Consider the following 22,338-nt stretch of genomic DNA (forward strand, 5'->3'; position numbering starts at 1 on the left):
GGCCTCGGTGCTGTGTTGTCTCACCGAGTCGGTAACACCGAACGTCCTATTGCGTTCGCATCTAAATTGCTAAACAAAGCTCAGTGTAATTATAGCCAATTGGACAAGGAAGCGTTGGCTATTGTGTTCGGTGTCACAAAATTCCATCACTACCTCTATGGTAGACCATTCTATTTAGTCACAGATCACAAGTCCCTGTTTCATCCGTCTAAACCAGTTCCTCAGCGGACAGCTCAGAGCCTACAACGTTGGGCTCTTTTGTTATCACAATACCAGTATGAGATACTGTATCGCCCTACAGCTCAGCATGCAAACGCTGACGCGCTTTCTAGATTGCCGATTGCTGCGGATGATGTCTTCGACTCCTCTGACGACTCTTGCCATCAGATTGACGCCGATGAGCATCAATCCCTCCGGGATTTTCCGATTGATTATCGTCAGGTGGCACGTGAGACAGCTACGGATCCTCATCTGAGTTTACTATTACGTTTTGTTCAACGTGGTTGGCCGTCCAAGGCAAAGGACATATCGGATCCTGTGGTTCGTCGCTATTATCCGCGACGTCATCTGTTGTCTGTTTCGCACGGAGTTTTGCTGTTACGCACCGAGAATGACCAGCTTCGTGTAGTGGTTCCCCAAGTGCTCCAATCCAAGGTCCTCGACTTGTTGCATCAAGGTCATTGGGGAGTGGTCCGCACCAAGCAGCTTGCCCGCCGTCATTGTACATGGATCGGCATTGATAAGCAGATTACGCAGATGTCTACAGATTGTTCGACGTGTGCCGAACACCAAGCTGCTCCGCCTCAACGCTATTTTGAGTGGGCACGCCCTGCCGGTCCCTGGCAGCGAGTACATATTGATTTCGCTGGTCCATATTGGAATTCTCGTTGGCTCATCGTGATAGATGCATTTAGTAATTTTCCGTTTGTTGTGCCCATGCAGTCTACAACGTCTGCACAAACTATACAGGCGTTGACTTCAATTTTTTGTATTGAGGGTCTTCCAGAAGTTTTAGTGTCTGACAATGGTCCACAATTTACCTCTGCTGAATTTGAAAGTTTTTGTTCTGCCAATGGCATTCGCCATGTTCTTACTCCGCCGTTCCACCCTCAATCGAATGGTGCAGCGGAACGTTTTGTACGCACATTCAAGGATCATATGGACCGCCTTCGTGCTATGCACTCTCGTCAGCAGGCCCTCATCACGTTCCTGTCGTCGTACCGGACCACGCCACGCGACGGCCCTTCGCCTGCGGAGCTTCTCCACGGCCGTCGTCATCGCACCCTACTACGGATGTTGCACCCCCCGCATCGACCCGCCTCTTCTGAGCATAGCACGCGTTTTCAGCGCAACGACGCCGTTTTTTTCAGAGTTTATCACGGTCGCCGTCGTTGGGAACGTGGTACCGTGATAAGTGTCCAGGGTCGCGGTTTTTATACGGTTCAAGGTGCTACTGGGGTGCACAGGAGGCATCAGAACCAGTTGCGCCGCGCTGGCCGCCCGGATTCTGCCGCTCGTTCTTTGTCCACAGATTTGGTCCGCGGCGGGTTCCAGCCGCGCCTTCCGACTTCGCTGCCGCCCCCAGGGCAGCAGCGGCAGCAGCCGTTGCCGCTACCACGCCGACAGCCCGTCCCGTTGATGCCTCCCGCGCAGCTTCATCCGGGAGCGCCCCAGGTGGTCGCTCCGGCGCCTGCGGTCCCTCTTCAGTCGCCACCGCCTTCGGAGCTGATGGACGTCGACCCCTCAGCCGGGCCGCCTTCCCAAGCGGTGGCTGTGCAGCCTGTCCTGCAGCCGCTTTCCTTGGGCACTCCCAAGGAGTCTGACACCGCAGCGCCTTGTCCGGCGCCCACTCAGCAGCCGTCGACGCAGCGTCAGGAGACGCTGCCTCTCTTCGTGGGTCCCGACGCCCCGTCGCGTCCAGTACCAGAAGCTGCGCCCGTGGTCACAGGCGTGCACCCTGACCTCGGTTTTCAGTCGGTGTTCCCGAGGCCCCGCACGGCCAATGCTGGGGTGCGGACCGGGGACTGCCACCGACAACAGTCTCCGCCCCGGTCTCTTCTGCTACGCCTGCGGCCAGACCCCTCCCCCGCCGTCGACGCTCGCCACGTCATTATTCAACGACGGTGCGGCGATTTGGGGGGAGGAGTGTTATATCCTAGCCAGTAATGCCAACCGAGCCCGCTGCCAAAAGGTTGGCAGCATCAAAGTCCGGACGCCGTCCGCATAAGCAGCGCCAGCGATACAGGAAATCGCTGCAAGTCTGCGCTCGCCACCGCTGGCTTCTGGGTTCTTAAGCGCTGGAGTCGCGAGCGCTAGGACGGTTCTGTATTCGCCGCTCAGTTGTATACTCGCCACCGAATTGTGTACTTGCTAGTGAGTCGTGTGTTCATCGCAGCAGAGTTGTTGTTTGTCGTCAGCCGACGCTGACATAGCCGCTCCGACTCGAACTAGACAGATTCCTATAGACACAGAGTTCACTATTGTGTGTGCTGTATCTTCGTTAATAAAGATAAGTACCGACTTTTATTTAATCCGAGTGTTTGGGTTTTCATCTTTCTGTTCACTGTTCCAGCGGACCGGTCGGCCCGCTGTTAAAAGTGTGGCGGTGACTTCGTAAGCCGTTTCTACAGCGAATTGTTTGTCGCTACGAACACCGCCACAAAAGCTACGGTCGCAGGTTCGAATCCTGCCTCGGGCATGGATGTGTGTGATGTCCTTAGGTTAGGTTTAATAAGTTCTAAGTTCTAGGCGACTGATGACCTCAGAAGTTAAGTCGCAAAGTGCTCAGATCCATTTGAACCAAAGACATAAAAAAACATCGAAACGATGTTTAATTGGAAAACAGTTAAATGACGTTAGAAAATATACAGGAAAGACTTGGATCTTAATAGATGGCAAAGTTTAGTACTCATCCGTCCGGGAGTGGCTGAACATAAAACGTATTGTACTGGGGTGTTTGTATTAACATAGATCATGAGAGAAGGAAATGGAAGGCAAACTAGTGGACCCAGTACATGGCAGTCGCGTACTCCTCCGCAATAGAAGAAAGACAAGGAGGTCACTGAGCTAACCGTTGTAGTGATGGCGATATTAGGGCTTAATTTTGGCACCAAAACATGTATTACTAGATTCCTGTGGAACAATTTAATTCATTAAACTATGGCGATTACATTTAATAATAATACGATGACTGCTCATGTGCGAAGAATTTGGTATTTAATAATAAAAAAACAGAGTTCGTTACAGTAATTTATTTTCACAAGATATTGTGTGTTGACCATGGCTTCAGTTATACTTAGAAAACGCAATCACAAAATATTGAGTCTCTCTCCATCATAACTATAGAAATCAGAAGATAATAATATGGCCTTTACACTCATAAAGTCTCTCGGGTACGTTGCCAGAGATTTTTTAATTGTTGTTACTCAGAGACCAACGGAGCATTGGCGGGCGGATAATGTCATGGGGTCTAAAGTACATTAATTGAGAGTGCGGTTAGTCGTGGAGAGCTGACGTCAGACTTGGACACGTAGGCGTCCGTCAGCGGCGTTTCTGGACTGCGGCTCTTGCCTGCTGGTGCTGGAATGGGACAGACGGCCCACGGCTATGACCCCATGACGTCCATTGACTCGGAAACGAAGGACAGGGTGGTTAAAATTAGGTTTTCGCTGCTTGAGATTGCTCCCATGGGAAAAGAGTGATCATAGGACAATGAAACCAGGTATAAACATTTGCTAAGGGATGGAGAACGGAAGTAACGAATAAACCTTTGAAAGAAACATATTTCAATTTTCGCATGAGAGGATAAAATTTATTAACTGAGTACCATTTTTACGTTGCAGGTTACAAACGTTGCTAAATGTGACGGCCATCTGCATCCTCGACAGCCAGGAACCGCACTAGAGATACCATTTTACAACTGTTCACAGTACTTTTCGTAAGGTCGGCTATCAAATGTTCCACTGTCGTTACACAGCTCAGGCAGTGCTTAAAGATCGCATTTTGCGTCCAGCATTCTCCGGCATAGCTACAGCAGTTCCTCATTCGTGTATGGCACAAATTGCTGTCAGCCTCTTTCAGGAGTATTTCCCAAATTGCCAGTTAAATCGAACTTCCGAATAAGGTTTATCAACTCCGTTGGGAAAAGAGGACCTCTCCGTATTGCTTTCAGGCGTCGATACTGGCAAAGAGCACTACTGCCGTTGTTTTCATAAAACAGCTTATTAAAAAAGCCCTTCTCTCCTTGTTCAGATACCGGTTGAGTGTCTGCAACCGTAATCCACAATGATACTTGTCTTCCAATCCCACGTCGCCGTACCAGTGCCTGCGCATAACAGCAAGTCGTGACACTAACACTATTAACAACGCAAATGTTACAGCGCACAGTCTGAACATCGTTCCTATAAAGTTGGATACCCATAGGGTAAATAGTTTTCCCTCTACACTATTACAAGTAGTGAAAGCTTAATTGAAACCACCCTATACTATGTGATCTTCGAGTATTTCTCATCAAAGATCGCATCTCCCTCTCTTTTGAGCTCTAGCAGTGGAAGCCTTCAACATATTTCACTTAGTACTCAGCTACGTTTTCAACGGGTATGTCCGTTCATTTCATTGGCCACTTCTCCTTCAGGCCAATCGAATTATTCTGCAAGAACTGACACAGCATTTGCATAGCCCGCTCTTCCCAAATGGTAAAAAGGCACACAGCTTCACTAACAACGTTTTTCTCTGAAAGTAATCCTTGGTAATGGCGAATTACGGTTTCTATAGCTGCAAATTCCCTATCCCGAAGACGTGTTCACTTGTCAGCTCTGCTTTCGAACAACGTCTTTATTTCACAAATTATATGCGTTACTAAAGATGGCCAAACCACGCGCTGGGTGCGTCTCCGTCCCGTTACATGGCCATCTGTGGCTGGCTCCACAGTCCCAGTCGGCATCCAGGTGTCCAGGGAGCGTCTGTCTCCAAGTCATGTGGTCGGACAACAGAGCTTTCTCCCCCAATGTCTGAGTAGCAGGCATATGCTATGCCGAATAGATCGCAGTGTTATACATATGAAAACCATGATATACTGAAGTGAATTTTGAGATGCGACCCAGTGTCTAGTAATCAGGAAATCCTTTTTCCTTGGCAACAAGTTTACCACCAGCATATTAAATGGTTACCTCTAAGTATGTTAACGGCTTCGCCTACCATGGGCAGTAGGATGTGCATACTGCTGGACATTAAAGTTAAAGCTCCAGGAATGACAGAAAATAACGAAATTTTACCCGTTTTTCTTATACAGTACGAGCAACCAGCGCCACTTTCGTATGGGTAGCACTTAGTACGTATCTATAGTCAGACGAGTTCTGAATTATATACTCAAATGTTCCTCGGGGCTAAGTCTGTCTGTCGAAGAACACCGTACCAAACTCCCTACATCATTAGTTCCTGAGATTAGCCTTCACAGACGGACAGAAGTACGTGACAAGGGACTTCAATTTACGAGAGCCTTTTTAAAGATCCGATCGCTTGCAAAATGGAAACTACAGTGAAAATCATAAGTGTTTTATTTGCAACAACCTTCCAGCTGCTTCTCTACATACTCGTCGTTTCAGCCAAGACGTTTGTCGTAGCGTAGTAGCAACATTCCAATACACTCGTCAGACAAGGCAGCTGCCTGTGCTTTCGGTCAATTCTCTGCGCTGACCTGCAGCTTGTTGTCCGAGCCCAAAATACTGTCCTCATAGCCAGCGCTTCGTGTGCAAAAAAAAAAAAAAAAAAAGAGATGAAAAATAGAGGGAGACAAGTCAAGGGTGTGTGGTCTGTGATCAAATACTTCCCATCGAAATCGTTGCAGGAGTGTCTTTGTTGCAGCTGTAGTGTACGACCGAGCATTATCATGAAGATTGACAATGCCACAACATTTTTCATAGCTTTTCTGAAGAGCCCTTCTAAGACGATTTTCTCGAGTCGCCTGATCCACTTACTGAATAAGTTGACCGTTTAACACCCGCTTTCTCCTCTGACCACCTGTATCATACACGTCTATACGTCTGGCATCAAAGTTCCTGCACCATTTCCCCACTTTAATGTCACGCGTACTGTTACTTTACGTGGTCTGTGCCGGCCGCTGTGGCCGAGCGGTCTCTAGGTGCTTCTGTCTGGCACCGCTCGACCGCTACGGCCGCAGGTTCGAATCCTGCCACGGGTATGGATGTGTGTGATGTCCTTAGGTTAGTTGGGTTTAAGTAGTTCTAAGTTCAAGGGGATTGATGACCTCAAATGTTGAGTCCCATAGTGCTCAGAGCCATTTGAACCATTTGAACGTGGGCTGTATGAAATACGGCGGAATTCCTCAGCACGAATAACTCGAATGACAGCACCCACTGCACACCTGGTGGGAGACTATCGTTCTTGGTATCTTTATACACTCCTGGAAATGGAAAAAAGAACACATTGACACCGGTGTGTCAGACCCACCATACTTGCTCCGGACACTGCGAGAGGGCTGTACAAGCAATGATCACACGCACGGCACAGCGGACACACCAGGAAACGCGGTGTTGGCCGTCGAATGGCGCTAGCTGCGCAGCATTTGTGCACCGCCGCCGTCAGTGTCAGCCAGTTTGCCGTGGCATACGGAGCTCCATCGCAGTCTTTAACACTGGTAGCATGCCGCGACAGCGTGGACGTGAACTGTATGTGCAGTTGACGGACTTTGAGCGAGGGCGTATAGTGGGCATGCGGGAGGCCGGGTGGACGTACCGCCGAATTGCTCAACACGTGGGGCGTGAGGTCTCCACAGTACATCGATGTTGTCGCCAGTGGTCGGCGGAAGGTGCACGTGCCCGTCGACCTGGGACCGGACCGCAGTGACGCACGGATGCACGCCAAGACCGTATGATCCTACGCAGTGCCGTAGGGGACCGCACCGCCACTTCCCAGCAAATTAGGGACACTCTTGCTCCTGGGGTATCGGCGAGGACCATTCGCAACCGTCTCCATGAAGCTGGGCTACGGTCCCGCACACCGTTAGGCCGTCTTCCGCTCACGCCCCAACATCGTGCAGCCCGCCTCCAGTGGTGTCGCGACAGGCGTGAATGGAGGGACGAATGGAGACGTGTCGTCTTCAGCGATGAGAGTCGCTTCTGCCTTGGTGCCAATGATAGTCGTATGCGTGTTTGGCGCCGTGCAGGTGAGCGCCACAATCAGGACTGCATACGACCGAGGCACACGGGGCCAACACCCGTCATCATGGTGTGGGGAGCGATCTCCTACACTGGCCGTACACCACTGGTGATCGTCGAGGGGACACTGAATAGTGCACGGTACATCCAAACCGTCATCGAACCCATCGTTCTACCATTCCTAGACCGGCAAGGGAACTTGCTGTTCCAACAGGACAATGCACGTCCGCATGTATCCCGTGCCACCCAACGTGCTCTAGAAGGTGTAAGTCAACTACCCTGGCCAGCAAGATCTCCGGATCTGTCCCCCATTGAGCATGTTTGGGACTGGATGAAGCGTCGTCTCACGCGGTCTGCACGTCAAGCACGAACGCTGGTCCAACTGAGGCGCCAGGTGGAAATGGCATGGCAAGCCGTTCCACAGGATTACATCCAGCATCTCTACGATCGTCTCCATGGGAGAATAGCAGCCTGCATTGCTGCGAAAGGTGGATATACACTGTACTAGTGCCGACATTGTGCATGCTCTGTTGCCTGTGTCTATGTGCCTGTGGTTCTGTCAGTGTGATCATGTGATGTATCTGACCCCAGGAATGTGTCAATAAAGTTTCCCCTTACTGGGACAATGAATTCACGGTGTTCTTATTTCAATTTCCAGGAGTGTATGTTCACTATAGGCTCAGAACTGGAAAATGGGAAGTGTCGTGATCGAGAAGCATACTGGAGGACCTGCACATCACATATGCGGGAACCTTCATCAGATTTTCACTATTATTTTTGTTTCACGACTAATCAGACATCGGAAAAAAGTGGTTGTATGATATGTAGTTACAATAGGAAGAAAACATTATTGCATTTGCAGGTGAGGTGGAGGTATAAGGACTGTGAAATTTAGTACATACAGATGCCAACTTTAGTAACAACAATGGCTCTAACCTGTCTGGGTATCGTGTCGAAATGAACATGTATGACACATGCGTACACCATTTCACTGTGTTCCAGTTCTATTTCAGAGTTCATACAATGGTACCGGGTGACAAGTGGTGAAGAGCAATCTCTCGGTACCGTGTCCAGAGGCTTTCAGTTGGTGAGTGATCTGGAGAAGGTGTTGCCAAGGGCAAGAATCGACTAGACCCTGTATGGAGATGGGGTAGGGCAGCACAGGCAACATGCGGTCTAGCTTTGTATTGCTGAATTATAGCGCCACGGGAGCCTGCTGACCAAATTACCGCTGTCAGAATTTGACACATCCTGTTAAATTTTTCTCGTTTTTACACGAATCATTACACCATATTTTCAGAAGAAACAACATTCAAATACGACACCTTAATAAGGAACCCGCTGTGTAGTCCTTCCTTCTATACTGTAAGTAGATAGTGTTACTGTCTATACGGTTATGCCAATTCGTTAATCAGTTGAATATTCAATCATGTAGTACAATTCGTGTTAATTTGACACACGTTTCATTCCATCTTCATGACGTTACAGTCTTAATGGTAAGCAGTGTATTATACCATACCAGAATATTACTTTAACGTGGTAGATTTAAGCAAGAAAATTTCTGTAGACTTAACTAAAAATAATTAAGAATTTTACATTAATCCGTTGCCAACAAATGCCGAATATGGTAGAGGTTTATGACTGGCTATACGCAATACATCCCAAAACATTGCTGTAAGGGTCTCTTTTATTGTATTTGAAAATTTAATTTACCTGCGGAGTCAAACGCTCTGTAGTTTTCTAAAGGGAGAGGGAAAAAGGTTGAGGTGTGGGGAGACGACAAATTGAATAGTAATTCGAAGGAAATGAGGTAATACAATCTATTCTAGCAGATATTTTCTTTTGAGAGAAATTGATCACATAATATCGTGCCTCTTCAGCGATGTGGAGACAGACTTGTACGTGGCGACGATGTTATTAGTGCGGCAGACAGAACTGCTTCTGGTAGCTGCGAGTCAATGGGTCGCCACCAACATGTCATCTGTGGATGTCGTTGGCCATGTTCACCTTGTACAGTAATCAATCAGAGGATTGGTACGCAGCAGCGAAGTTGGCAGCCGTTCTCCAATCTTGGGGTATTTCCCATTTCTTCATGTCTCCATAGGTCTTACATCAAACATACTTCATAATTTGCTGTGTATACCGTAGTCGTGGTTTTCCTTCATGTCTATTTCTATTAACATATCCCTCTATAAATTTGTTTAGGAGGCCTTCCTGTCTCATTAGATGGGCAATAAAATACGCTCTTCTTGTGAAAACTAACTTCCCCAGCCTTTTCTTCACACTCACCCATTTAAGGGCCTCTTCACCTGTAACCATGTCAGTCCACTATACACTATGTGAACTTAAGTTTCCAGACACCTGACTGAAAATGTCCTACACGTTAGTGGCGTCCTCCATCGGTAATTCTGGAATTCAAAATGGTGTTCGTCCACTCTTAGCATTGATGACAGCTTCCATTCTCGCAGGAATACGTTCAATCAGGTGCTGGAAAGTTTCTTGGGGAATGGCAGCCCACTCTTCACGAAGAGCTGCACTGAGAAGAGGTATCTATGACGGTCGGTGAGGCCTGGCACGAAGTCGGCGTTTCAAAATATCCCAAAGGTGCTCTGTAGGATTCAGGTCAGTACTCTGTGCTGGCCAGTCCATTACCGGGATGTTATTATCGTGTAACCACTTCGCCACAGGCCGTGCATTATGAACAGGTGCTCGATCGCGTTGAAAGATACAATCGCCATCCCCGAATTGTCCTTCAACAGTGGGAAGCAAGAAGGTGTGTGCTGTGATAGTGCCATGCAAAACAACAAGGAGTGGAAGCCTCCTCTATGGAAAACACGACCACACCATAACACCACCGTCTCCGAATTTTACTGTTGGCATTACACACGCTGGCAGATGAGGTTCACCGGGCATTCGCCATACTCACATCCTGCCATCGGATCGCCACATTGTGTACGGTAATTCGACACTCCACACAACGTTTTTCCACTGTTTAATCGTCCAATGTTTACGCTCCTTACGCCAAGCGAGGCGTCGTTTGTCATTTACCTGCGTGATGTGTGACTTATGAGCAGCCGCTCGACTATGAAATCCAAGTTTTCTCACTTCTCGCCTAACTCTCATAGTACTTGCAATGGATCCTGCTGTAGTTTGGAATACCTATGTGATGGTCTGGATACACATGACGACCCTCTTCAACTGTCGACGGTTTCTGTCAGTCAACAGACGAGGTCGACCTGTACGCTTTTGTGCTGTACGGGTCCCTTCACGTTTCCACTTCACTAGTACATCGTAAACAGTGGGCCTACAGGTGTTTAGAACTGTGGAAAACTTGCTTATAGACGTGTTACACCACTAACACCAAATCACCTAACCACGATCGAAGTCCGTCAGTTCCGCGCCCCACTCGGCTCTGTCACGATGTCAATGACTACTGAGGTCGATGATATGAAGTACCTGGCAGTAGGTGGCAGCAAAATGCACCTAGTATGAAAAACGTCTGTATTTCGGGTGTCCGTATACTTTTCATCACATAGTGTATTTTGACTATGCGTCGGCCGGCCGCGGTGGCGGTGCGGTTCTAGGCGCTCCAGTCCGGAGCCGTGCTGCTGCTACGGTCGCAGGTTCGAATCCTGCCTCGGGCATGGGTGTGTGTGATATCCTTAGGTTAGTTAGGTTTAAGTAGTTCTAAGTTCTAGGGGACTAATGACCACAGCAGTTGAGTCCCATAGTGCTCAGAGCCATTTGAACCATTTGACTATGCGTCTCTATCATCACACCGCGAAAGAATTTATTTTCTTTTCTTTCTTAAGTCTAGCGTTTTTCGAAGTTAAGTCGTTCCTCTTGTTGAAGTAAATACCGAGCTTAGCCTGTGAATCAGCAGTTCATACCACTCCATTGAAGCCTCGTTACGACGATATCCGAAGTAAATGGTTTACTCACATTAATGAAACAGGACATTACCTTTGAAATCCGTGGGATTTTCTGTTATTGTTCAAATCGATGCTGGCTTCGATAATAGGTACTTACTTGAGCTCACGAAATTTGCAGGTGTAACGTTAGCTCTCTATAGTGGTTTTGGTTATCGATTTATAATTGTTCTTGCTTGTCAGGTGATAAGTTGATCACGGTAGTGATCTTCCTACTTTATGTCAGTGTACAACAAGAAAGATCCACCATGTCATTAAAAGTTAGGGAGCTGCTTGCATGGTTAAAATTTGGTGTTTTTCTGCAGGACATATATGTCATAATATCACTCGATAACTGAACTACACCGGCCTGAGTGGCCGAGCGGTTCTAGGCACAACAGTCCGGAACCGCGCGACCGCTGCGGTCGCAGGTTCGAATCCTGCCTCGGGATTGGATGTGTGTGATGTCCTTAGATTAGTTAGGTTTAAGTAGTTCTATGTTCTAGGGGACTGATGACCTCAGACGTTAAGTCCCATAGTGCTCAGAGCCATTTTGGATAACTGAACTACCGCCACTCATCAACTACTAAACATTAAAAAAAATGGTGCGTCTACTTATAGTCAATTCAGAGATGCTTGAGACGATAGACTAAGCAATTTTACCCTGTCGAGGAGCATACTATCGAGATGTACCGATCGCATTCAGTACAGTGGACTCGACGTGTTAGAATGCGGAGCGTCAAACAGAAAAAGTCCTGCAACTGTAGGATTTTCACCGATTTGGCTTTAATAGACGAGTAAAGACACCGAAGGTAGCCCGAAACACTTGTGTCCTGTTTAGGTTGAGTGACACAGAGGAAATTATGACAAAAAATCGTTTCCTCGGTTCATGTAGCGTGCGTCTGACATGAACTATTCGGCACATTCAGGAACACCAACGGACCTCAATGAGAAACGCTTTACGGTTTACCATTATGGTCACGTCACTCTCTCAAACAGTTAACAAATTTGATTCATTGCGACCGGTTATCCAGCACGCTACACTTCAGTTCAGTGAGGAAGATATAAATGTCAGGAAAAAAACATGTAAATGGAGATTTCAGTAAAAAATATATAAAAGGAGATTTGGGTTAAACGCCCGTCGGCGATGACGTCATAACAGACGGAGCAAAATCTCGGATTGGAAGATTGGGGAAGAAAATCGGAAGTGTCATGTTAAAAGACACAGCCTGTTATTTAAGTTAAGCAATGTACGTAAATGACAGGAAACCTTCATCAAGACGACCAGTTGGCGATTTTAACCACTGCAATCCCGAACGAAGGTAGGGCGTAGGTGTACTACATGCCCTAATTAAAAGCTGCAAAATTCAAACGGGTGGCGATGTTTACGTTCTTGTTTGAACGTCATCATTTCGTTCATCCAGTGTTCCTATCCACTATCGTTACTGTTAAACAGATATTGTATCTTTATGTAAAATTCATAATAATCGTTACAGATCGTGGGTGCTATAATAAATATGAGTGGAAAGGTAGCGCGCACATTCGTGGTTTTCTTGGTGAGGGGCTGGGGGGTAGGGGGGGGGGGGCTGTGGAAGGTCTTGGCGCTTGGTTCGTATTTCAGATAGAAACATGGGCTAGAAGGTTTTAGGTTTGGCATAACTATTGGTCACTTGTATAGCCATAAGAACATCTGTCTTCCTGTAGCTATGTTCCAGTTTATTAAGCAATGTGTGAACGACGAGCTGGATCTGACGCCCAGAAAAATTTAACGAATCTATTAATTCGTTTTGCAAAAGATTTTAACTTGGCTAAAATTAACGCTGGGCTAATGACACTATTTATATGTGTACAGTTCGGATTTCACGTGCTAAAAGGGTCACCCTTAAATAACACCGTACTGGAGAGAGGCTAAAGGTTACCGACTGAGGTGGCGCAGTGACTAGCGCACTGGACTCCCATTCGGGAGGACGATGGTTCAATCCTGCGTCCGGCCATCCAGATTTAGGTTTTCCGTGATTTCCCCAAATCGCTCCAGGCAAATGACGAGATGGTTCCTTCGAAAAGGCAGAGTCGGCTTATTTCCCTAATCCAATGAGACCTATGACCTCGCTGCTTGGTTTCCTCCCCCAAACCAACCCAACCCCTCTAATGGTTAAAAGTTGGTTACCCATGTATCGGACATTGGTATAAGACAAGTTTTAACCGTTTCAAAAAGTCCTGTTTCATTTGGGTTTTACATCCAAAATAGAATGTGTTCTGATAGGTGTCTGAAGCGCACCACTTCTATATTTTCAAATTCTACGCATCTATTCAAACTTTAACGAAGGTAGAAAAGTGGATAAAGTCAAAATGAATTTTTTATCCAGTAACCTTTAATTTGTTGTCGAGATACGCTGGTTTAAAGCCGAGTTAAGAACAGCAACTAAAATTCGTTCTTATGTGAACTGAACGTGCAAAACAGTTGAGAATGAACCAGATCAACAAAAATACAATCGTACGATAAAACCGAGAACTCGTTTTCAAATAGCTAGCTTCATTCGGATTTTACGTGCAATAACACGTTTTTGAGAGTTTTTTTTTTTGTGGGCCATTTCTGTGTCATGCAAATCGATTCAAATTTCGTAAGGAGGTAGACAAACAGAAGAAATTAGTGGACGTCCCATTGTATTGGGAAAAATTTACCCATTGCCACGCTAAAGCGGTCTATAGTTGCACATAAAATGCGCACAAAATCCTATGTCACGCGAACCGCAAGCGCCGAGGCGGATTAAAGTGATACAAATGATAATAAAAATATATTCTTACTGTAATTATAAGAAGCGTTTACAAAAATCTTTCATGGTTCTGGTTTTACGTGCGAAAAATCACACTTTTGCACATGAAACCGTGTTTCGTAGCAAAGAGTTGCATATTAAGCGCTGAATTTGGATATAATTAAACAAATTTGTTATTACAGTAGACTTTCATTTAGTTGATCATACCTTGACGATTTTACTCACCAGTCGCTTAAAATTATCGAAAAATCTTTTGATGTGCCCAACCAGAATTACGTCCAGCCGTGCACCAAATGGTACACCGCTTGGTCGAGTATTAAGAGTTTTGTCGATAACCACACAGATAATTGAGCTATCCCGAAAATTGTTATAAAAATAACTGTAAGAAAAAAGGTCACATTATTTCCAACCAATATTAAATGTTCTTATGCCTTTGTCTTCAAAAACTACTGTGCTCTGTTGTAGAAAATGTATTTTCAGGCAAAACAAGCTTCAGCTCATCAGTTTTCGTACAGGTTTGCCTTGATAGTATTTTATCGTGTAAACATTTATTTCTTCTGCTTCTTTCACCCAATCATATTCATTTTTAATTCAGGTTGGTTGTTGCAACATTTCGCGTCTAAATTATTCACACGCTTTTATCTAGTGGCGATTTCTTCATTATCAGTTTTTATTGTTGCTTACTTTCAATAAACAATGACAAGAATTTATAGATAAGGGATCAAGATGTAATGCATTTGAATAGTTTATTATTTGTCACCGAATCTTTCAGCTTGTGATGTAGTAAGGTCTTAAGTAAATTTATCTATGTACTATAGCCGTATCGTGAGTTTATCTGTGTAACATAAACTATTTCCACACGTTATTATCATAAACTTCTCACAGTACTCAATACTTAGTTCGGTATCGTGCTTATGTTTGCTGTTATTTTGTGCACTGTATTAAGTATTTGTAGTCTTTTTCATAATCAGATATATACAGTCTCATGCGTATAGGAATAAAATGTGTATTAACATCTAGGGTTGTGGGGAGTTCTGCCGGATATCAGCGTCGTACTTGCACGATATTTCGGTCACGTAGCTCGTGACCTTCATCAGGTGCGACCTGAGACTGCTCCTCGATTGGACCTGGTCCAGTTTTTATGCCTATGGCCTTGCCCCTCCACCAACAGCTGCAGGCGCTTCCTCTGTGGTCCGCGCCCATTCCCTGCGACCTGCTGGAGCTCCAGCCTACATTCTGCTGGCTTCCCCTGGCAGCTACGAAACGAAGGGGTTACTATAACCTGCTGGAGCGTTGCTGCTCCGTTTTCCGTCCGCTGCGATTCTTGGTGTTCCTTCAGTAGTCCGCGCCCAACAAACGCGCACCTGGGGGTTTCATCTACGGTCTAGGGTACCAAGCGTTCCCCCTGTGGTCCGCGCCCGCTCAGCACGACCTGTTGGAGCGTTGCCGCTCCGTTTTTCGTCCGCTGCGGCTCTGGAAGTTCCCTCTGAGGTCCGCGCCCACCACTCCCACTTCTGGGTGTTCCATTTTCGGTCTGGTGCGCCTGGCAGTCCGTCAGGGGCTCGTTTTCCATCTCCATGTCTCTGGTTCTTCTGTTTGTGTAGTGTTGCAGCTGGCCCCGTTGCTCCTTTGACAATTCCAGAGCTTGATCCCAGGCTCTGCTTAGCTGGTACCCTGTGTCACGGTTTATAAGATCGAAAGCCATTTTAATTCCTATCGTTTCTCTTATAACACTGTCCCAAAATCTGGATGTTTGTGCTAGAATCTTGGTATCCTCGTACTTCATGACAGGATCTAGTTGTAGACAGTGTTCAGCAATGGCTGAATTAGTCACCTGTCTTAATCTAGTGTGCCTCTGATGTTCTTTGCACCTGATCTCCACAGTTCTTGTCGTCTGGCCAATGTAGGACATGCCACATTGACAAGATATATTGTAAATCCCTGGTTTTCGTAACCCCAGGTCGTCTTTGACACTCCCCAGCAGTCCCCCGATCTTGTTCGATGGACAGACAACACACTTAATATTGTGTTTACGGAGGATCCTACTGATTCTGGCAGAAATAGAGCCTGCATAGGGCAGATATGCCACCTTCTTTGCTTCATCTTGGTCTTCTTCAGGAACCTGTGGTATAGTGGCAGGTTGGAGTGCCTTCTCAATTTGTCTGTCCGTGTATCCATTCTTGGAGAAAACTGTTTTGAGACGTTCTATCTCTATAGGTAGATTCTCTTGGTCTGACAGGGCACGTGCTCTGTGGACCAAAGTCTTCAGAACCCCATTCTTCTGTGCAGGGTGGTGACAGCTGCTGGCCTGCACATATAAATCAGTGTGTGTTGGTTTTCGGTACACACTGTGGCCAATTGATCCATCTGCTTTCCTCTGGACTAGTACATCCAGAAATGGCAGCTGGCCATTCTTCACCAGTTCCATGGTGAATATGATATTAGGGTGGCATGAGTTAAGATGTTCAAGAAACTCATTGAGCATGTCCATCCCATGTGGCCAGATCACGAAGGTGTCATCCACATACCTAAAGAAGCATGTGGGTTTAAATGTGGCTGCCTCCATTGCCCTCTCCTCAAAACTCTCCATAAACATGTTGGCAACCACAGGGGACATTGGGCTGCCCATAGCTACACCTTCAGTTTGCTCGTAATATTGGTTTCTGTACAGGAAATACGTGGATGTCAGTGTATGACTGAACAGGTCCAACAGAGCATCGTCAAAATTCTCTGCAATCAGTTCCAGTGAGTCCTTCAGTGGGACCCTGGTGAACAGCGATACCACATCAAAACTAACCTTGATGTCCGCATCTGTGATGTGCAGTTGCTTGAGGCGTTGCAGGAAATCTTCTGAGTTGCGGATGTGGTGAATACATTTCCCCACATATGGAGACAGGAGACCTTTCAAGTACTTGGCTCTTGTGTACATAGGTGCCCCAATATTACTGACAATAGGACGTAGGGGCACGCCCTCCTTGTGTATTTTCAGGCAGACCATACAGCCTAGGTGGCACTGGCGCCTTTTCCCGTAGTTGTCTGATGATCTTATCGGGCATCCCTGTTTCCTTCAAGAGAGCACTAGTCTTCTTGGCCACCTTGTCCGTGGGGTCACACTCCAGAATTCTGTATGCAGGGTCCTCCAGAAGTTGGCGTACTTTCTCATCATAATCCACCCTCTGCAAGATGACAGTGGAGTTCCCTTTGTCTGCTGGCAGTACCACAATGCTGTTGTCTTCCCGTAGTTTCTTGAGTGCAAGCCTCTCCGCAGTTGTGATGTTCGATTTCGGCGGCCTGGCCTTGGTGAGGGCCCTGCAGGTCTCTCGGCGGACTTCCTCTGCCACATTAGGTGGAAGTGTGGCTGCAACTTGCTCTACTGCACTAACGAAACCTGAAATGGGTACATTTCTAGGGGTCTTAACAAAGTTGAGACCCTTGCTGAGTACCTTTAAGGTTGTATCATCAAACTGTATGCCACTCAGATTCGTCACAGTGCGTGTCTCTTCCATCTGCTGTGCTTTCTTACTCATGCAGTCACACTTTGCAGATTGGCAAGATGAGGCATTCCTTCTAGCACACTCAGCTAAAGACTAGGAGGCACTGTCTACCCACCTGAGAGAGAGGATTCGAGATATGCGCCACAGGTTAGATGTTGTGGCCAGGGAGCTGTTACACATTCATCTCTACATGGCAGCCTCCTTAACAAGAGAAGATTGGGATTGGGTAGACAGTGCCTCCTGGTCTTTAGCTGAGTGTGCTAGAAGGAATGCCTCATCTTGCCAATCTGCAGAGTTTGACCGCATGAGTAAGAAAGCACAGCAGATGGAAGAGACACGCACTGTGACGAATTTGAGTGGCACACAGTTTGATGATACAACCTTAAAGGTACTCAGCAAGGGTCTCAACTTTGTTAAGACCCTTAGAAATGTACCCATTTCAGGTTTCGTCAGTGCAGTAGAGCAAGTTGCAGCTACACTTCCACCTAATGTGGCAGAGGAAGTCCGCCGAGAGACCTGCAGGGCCCTCACCAAGGCCAGGCCGCCGAAATCGAACATCACAACCGCGGAGAGGCTTGCACTCAAGAAACTACGGAAAGACCACAGCATTGTGGTACTGCCAGCAGACAAAGGGAACTCCACTGTCATCTAGCAGTGGGTGGATTATGATGAGAAAGTACGCCAACTTCTGGAGGACCCTGCATACAGAATTCTGGAGTGTGACCCCACGGACAAGGTGGCCAAGAAGACTAGTGCTCTCTTGAAGGAAACAGGGATGCCTGATAAGGTCATCAGACAACTACGGGAAAAAGCGCCAGTGCAACCGAGGCTGTATGGTCTGCCTGAAAATACACAAGGAGGGGGTGCCCCTACGTCCTATTGTCAGTAATATTGGGGCACCTACGCACACAAGAGCCAAGTACTTGAAAGGTCTCCTGTCTCCATACGTGGGGAAATGTATTCACCACATCCGCAACTCAGAAGATTTCGTCCAACGTCTTAAGCAACTGCACATCACAGATGCGGACATCAAGGTTAGTTTTGATGTGGTATCGCTGTTCATCAGGGTCCCACTGAAGGACACCCTGGAACTGATTGCAGAGAAATTGACGGTGCTCTGTTGGACCTGTTCAGTCATACACTGACATCCACACATTTCCTGTACAGAAACCAATATTACGAGCAAACTGTAGGTGTAGCCATGGGCAGCCCACTGTCCCCTGTGGTTGCCAACATGTTTATGGAGAGTTTTGAGGAGAGAGCATTGGAGACAGCAACATTTAAACCCACATGCTTCTTTAGGAATGTGGATGACACCTTCGTGATCTGGCCACATGGGATGGACACGCTCAATGAGTTTCTTAAACATCTTAACTCATGCCACCCTAATATCATATTCACCATGGAACTGGAGAAGAATGGCCAGCTGCCATTTCTGGATGTACTAGTCCAGAGGAAAGCAGATGGATCAATTGGCCACAGTGTGTACCGAAAACCAAAACACACTGATTTATATATGCAGGCCAGCAGCTGTCACCACCCTGCACAGAAGAATGGGGTTCTGAAGACTTTGGTCCACAGAGCACGTGCCCTGTCAGACCAAGAGAATCTACCCATAGAGATAGAACGTCTCAAAACAGTTTGCTCCAAAAATGGATACACGGACAGACAAATTGAGAGTGTATTCCAACCAGCCACTATACCACAGGTAACTGAAGAAGACCAAGACGAAGCAAAGAAGGTGGCATATCTGCCCTATGCAGGCTCTATTTCTGCCAAAATCAGTAGGATCCTCCGTAAACACAATATTAAGTGTGTTTTCTGTCCATCCAACAAGATCGGGGGGCTGCTGGGGAGTGTCAAAGACGACCTGGGGTTACGAAAACCAGGGATTTACAATATACCTTGTCAATGTGGCATGACCTACATTGGCCAGACGACAAGAACTGTGGAGATCAGGTGCAAAGAACATCAGAGGCACACTAGATTAAGACAGATGACTAAGTCAGCCATTGCTGAACACTGTCTACAACTAGATCATGTCATGAAGTATGAGGATACCAAGATTCTAGCACAAACACCCAGATTTTGGGAGTGTGTTATAAGAGAATCGATAGGAATTAAAATGGCTGTCGATCTTATGAACCCTGACACAGGGTACCAGCTAAGCAGAGCCTGGGATCAAGCTCTGGAATTGTTAAAGGAGCAACGGGGCCAGCTGCAACACTACACAAACAGAAGAACCAGAGACATGGAGATGGAAAACGAGCCTCTGACGGACTGCCATGCGCACCAGACCGAAAATGGAACACCCAGAAGTGGGAGTGGTGGGCGCGGACCGCAGAGGGAACATCCAGAGCCGCAGCGAACGAAAAACGGAGCGGCAACGCTCCAACAGGTCGTGGTGAGCGGGCGCGGACCGCAGGGGGGAACGCTTGGTACCCCAGACCGTAGATGAAACCTCCAGGAGCGGGTTTGGTGGGTGCGGACCACAGAGGGAACACCTAGAACCGCAGCGGACGGAAAACGGAGCAGCAACGCTCCAGCAGGTCGAAGGGAATGGTCGCGGACCACAGAGGAAGCGCCTGCAGCCGTTGGTGGAGGGGGAAGGCCATAGGCATAAATACTGGACCAGGTCCACTCGAGGAGCAGTCTCAGGTCGCACCTGATGAAGGTCACGAGCTACGTGACCGAAATATCGTGCAAGTGCGACGCTGATATCCGGCAGAACACCCGACAACCCAAGATGGCATTAGATCGCCGGGAAAGCCTGAAGAGTTACAAAATGTATATTACTGTAAAACTAAAGAATTTTAAAATAATAACAATTTATACAAATTTTTAGAAAATTAAGAAATATAAAGCAAAGTAACACAATAAGAAAATGATATAAAAATGAAAAATAAAAAGTAAAACGAAAGACCTTCTGCCAGTCTTTCACCATGACGCAGTGGTCAGGCTTATGTGCTCTGAGGATACAGTAGGCTACAGTGGACAGGTTCGTCAATGCCAGGCCGGTAAGCCGTAGAGGTGACAGACTAGCGATGTCCAGCTCAACCAACACGGTTCTAAAGATAATAAGTAAACCTATCGCCGATCAGTCGTCGCCTGAGTCAACAAAAATCTGCATCAGTTGCCAGGCTATTGCGGTATAACGTCAAAGTTATGGTAGAGTAAATATTGGGAACCAGTATGAAATATGCTCCTATTATAGCAAAAAAAGGAGAGTATGTCCTGGGCAGATTTAGGGATGTAAACGAAGGGAACTAGCTTCAAAGACAGTTGAATCAAAATAACTTGACATATTCGACATTTTTACAAATGGACCCTACTTCCCCAACGCTATGAGCTCTCTTGGGTGCAAGTTGTTGACAGATCTCCATCTTGCAGTTTATAAGCTGAAGTCCCTCATCCTGAGCCCAAACCCATTAAGATTCGCCAGCCATAGTAAACACCATAATTTAACATATGGCTGCAGAACATGCATATAATAACAAAAAATGATTTTCTGGGTCGATTAAATTTCTGGGGATGAATCTGTTTCCCTTTTATTTAGATAAGAGGGGGGGGGGGGGTGGACGCTAAAACAATTTGTTGATTTCTGAGTGTGGGGTGGTAGTTGATGTTTCATCTGAGGGGACCATAACTCGCCCAACGTTAATGGGGAGAGGTCAAAGAACAAATAGACACAAATTTAGGTGCTTCTAGAGAGTGGACTGCATCTACAATAGGAAGTATACGAGAGTGGGATTGCATATATAATAGGAACTATCCCAGATTGGTGATGAATGCAACGTAAAAGGTAATGACACGTTGTGTCATATTGCATGACATGACAAATTCCATGCTAGATAACAAGTGTCATCGTATACGATATCAAACGGCATGTCATGTTACTTTACTTGATTTTATGTATTACGTGGCATGGATACTAATATTAAAAAGTAAAAAAGAGCTGATACGTCAAGATGTTTTGATTTAAATGTCTTTGAAGCTGCCTGATAAGTTTAAAAGCTAGTTCCTTCTTTTTAAATTCTTGACTCTTTACAGACTTATTCGCCTGTTCTGTACTGTGATAGGAGCACTTTTTTCTCGGGTAAATGAATGGGTGAGGTCTAAAAGAAAAATATACTGTTAACCAAGGGTCGGTATGAATACACTAAACGTATTTCCCTGCGTCTAGTAGCACAAAGAAAGTGTTGTTTGTTATGAACTGCTTCCCAAGCGCCCAAGCGCGTGTCCATCGCAGCTGGCATTTGTTACCAACTTCTGAGACAGCTTGTGGCCATAGGTCACGTTATATGAAAGACGACGAAGAAGACAGCTTGAAGTGTTGCTACTGCACGATAGCGCCCACTTCCACTCTGTTAACTTCACAAAAGAATTATGCAGGAGCTTGGTTGGGGGAGCCTCACTGCACTTTTACTGATATTTCACTTGCAAATATTTACCTTTCCCGTTCCTTCTCGAACTACCTTCAAAAAAATTTCCTTTCCAGACATTGATTCGCTTGAAACTTGACAGCATATTTAACTAAAAAACGAACAAATTTCCTGCCGGCGTACGATTTTATAACTATCCAAGCGTTGTCTGACTGTTGCAAGAGAATATTTAGTTGACACTGTATTTCTATCTCATATTTATACTTTATATTCTATATAACAACCAATTTCGCTATAAAATATGCTCTATTGTAATATGGAGTACAACTTACCATGATAAATTTTTCGATGAAAGACTATTTTAACAAAACAAAGTATCCGTAATGCGAACGTGTACATAACGACAAGCAATAGTGTCGTACTGCATACTTCAGATCTCGATTTGTTCTGTCTAGATCATGTCCTCTGTCATACTCGAATAGTATTTCAGGATTATTATGGAAATATGGAATCCTGGTGGTGAGAGTAAACTCATGAAGAACGCGAGTTAGAAAAATATTCAGTGGCTCACATTAATAATAAAAATTCTGTATACATAAAAAAAC

The sequence above is a fragment of the Schistocerca serialis genome, chromosome 3, assembly GCF_023864345.2.
Source record: "Schistocerca serialis cubense isolate TAMUIC-IGC-003099 chromosome 3, iqSchSeri2.2, whole genome shotgun sequence".
Taxonomy (NCBI): Eukaryota; Metazoa; Arthropoda; class Insecta; order Orthoptera; family Acrididae; genus Schistocerca; species Schistocerca serialis.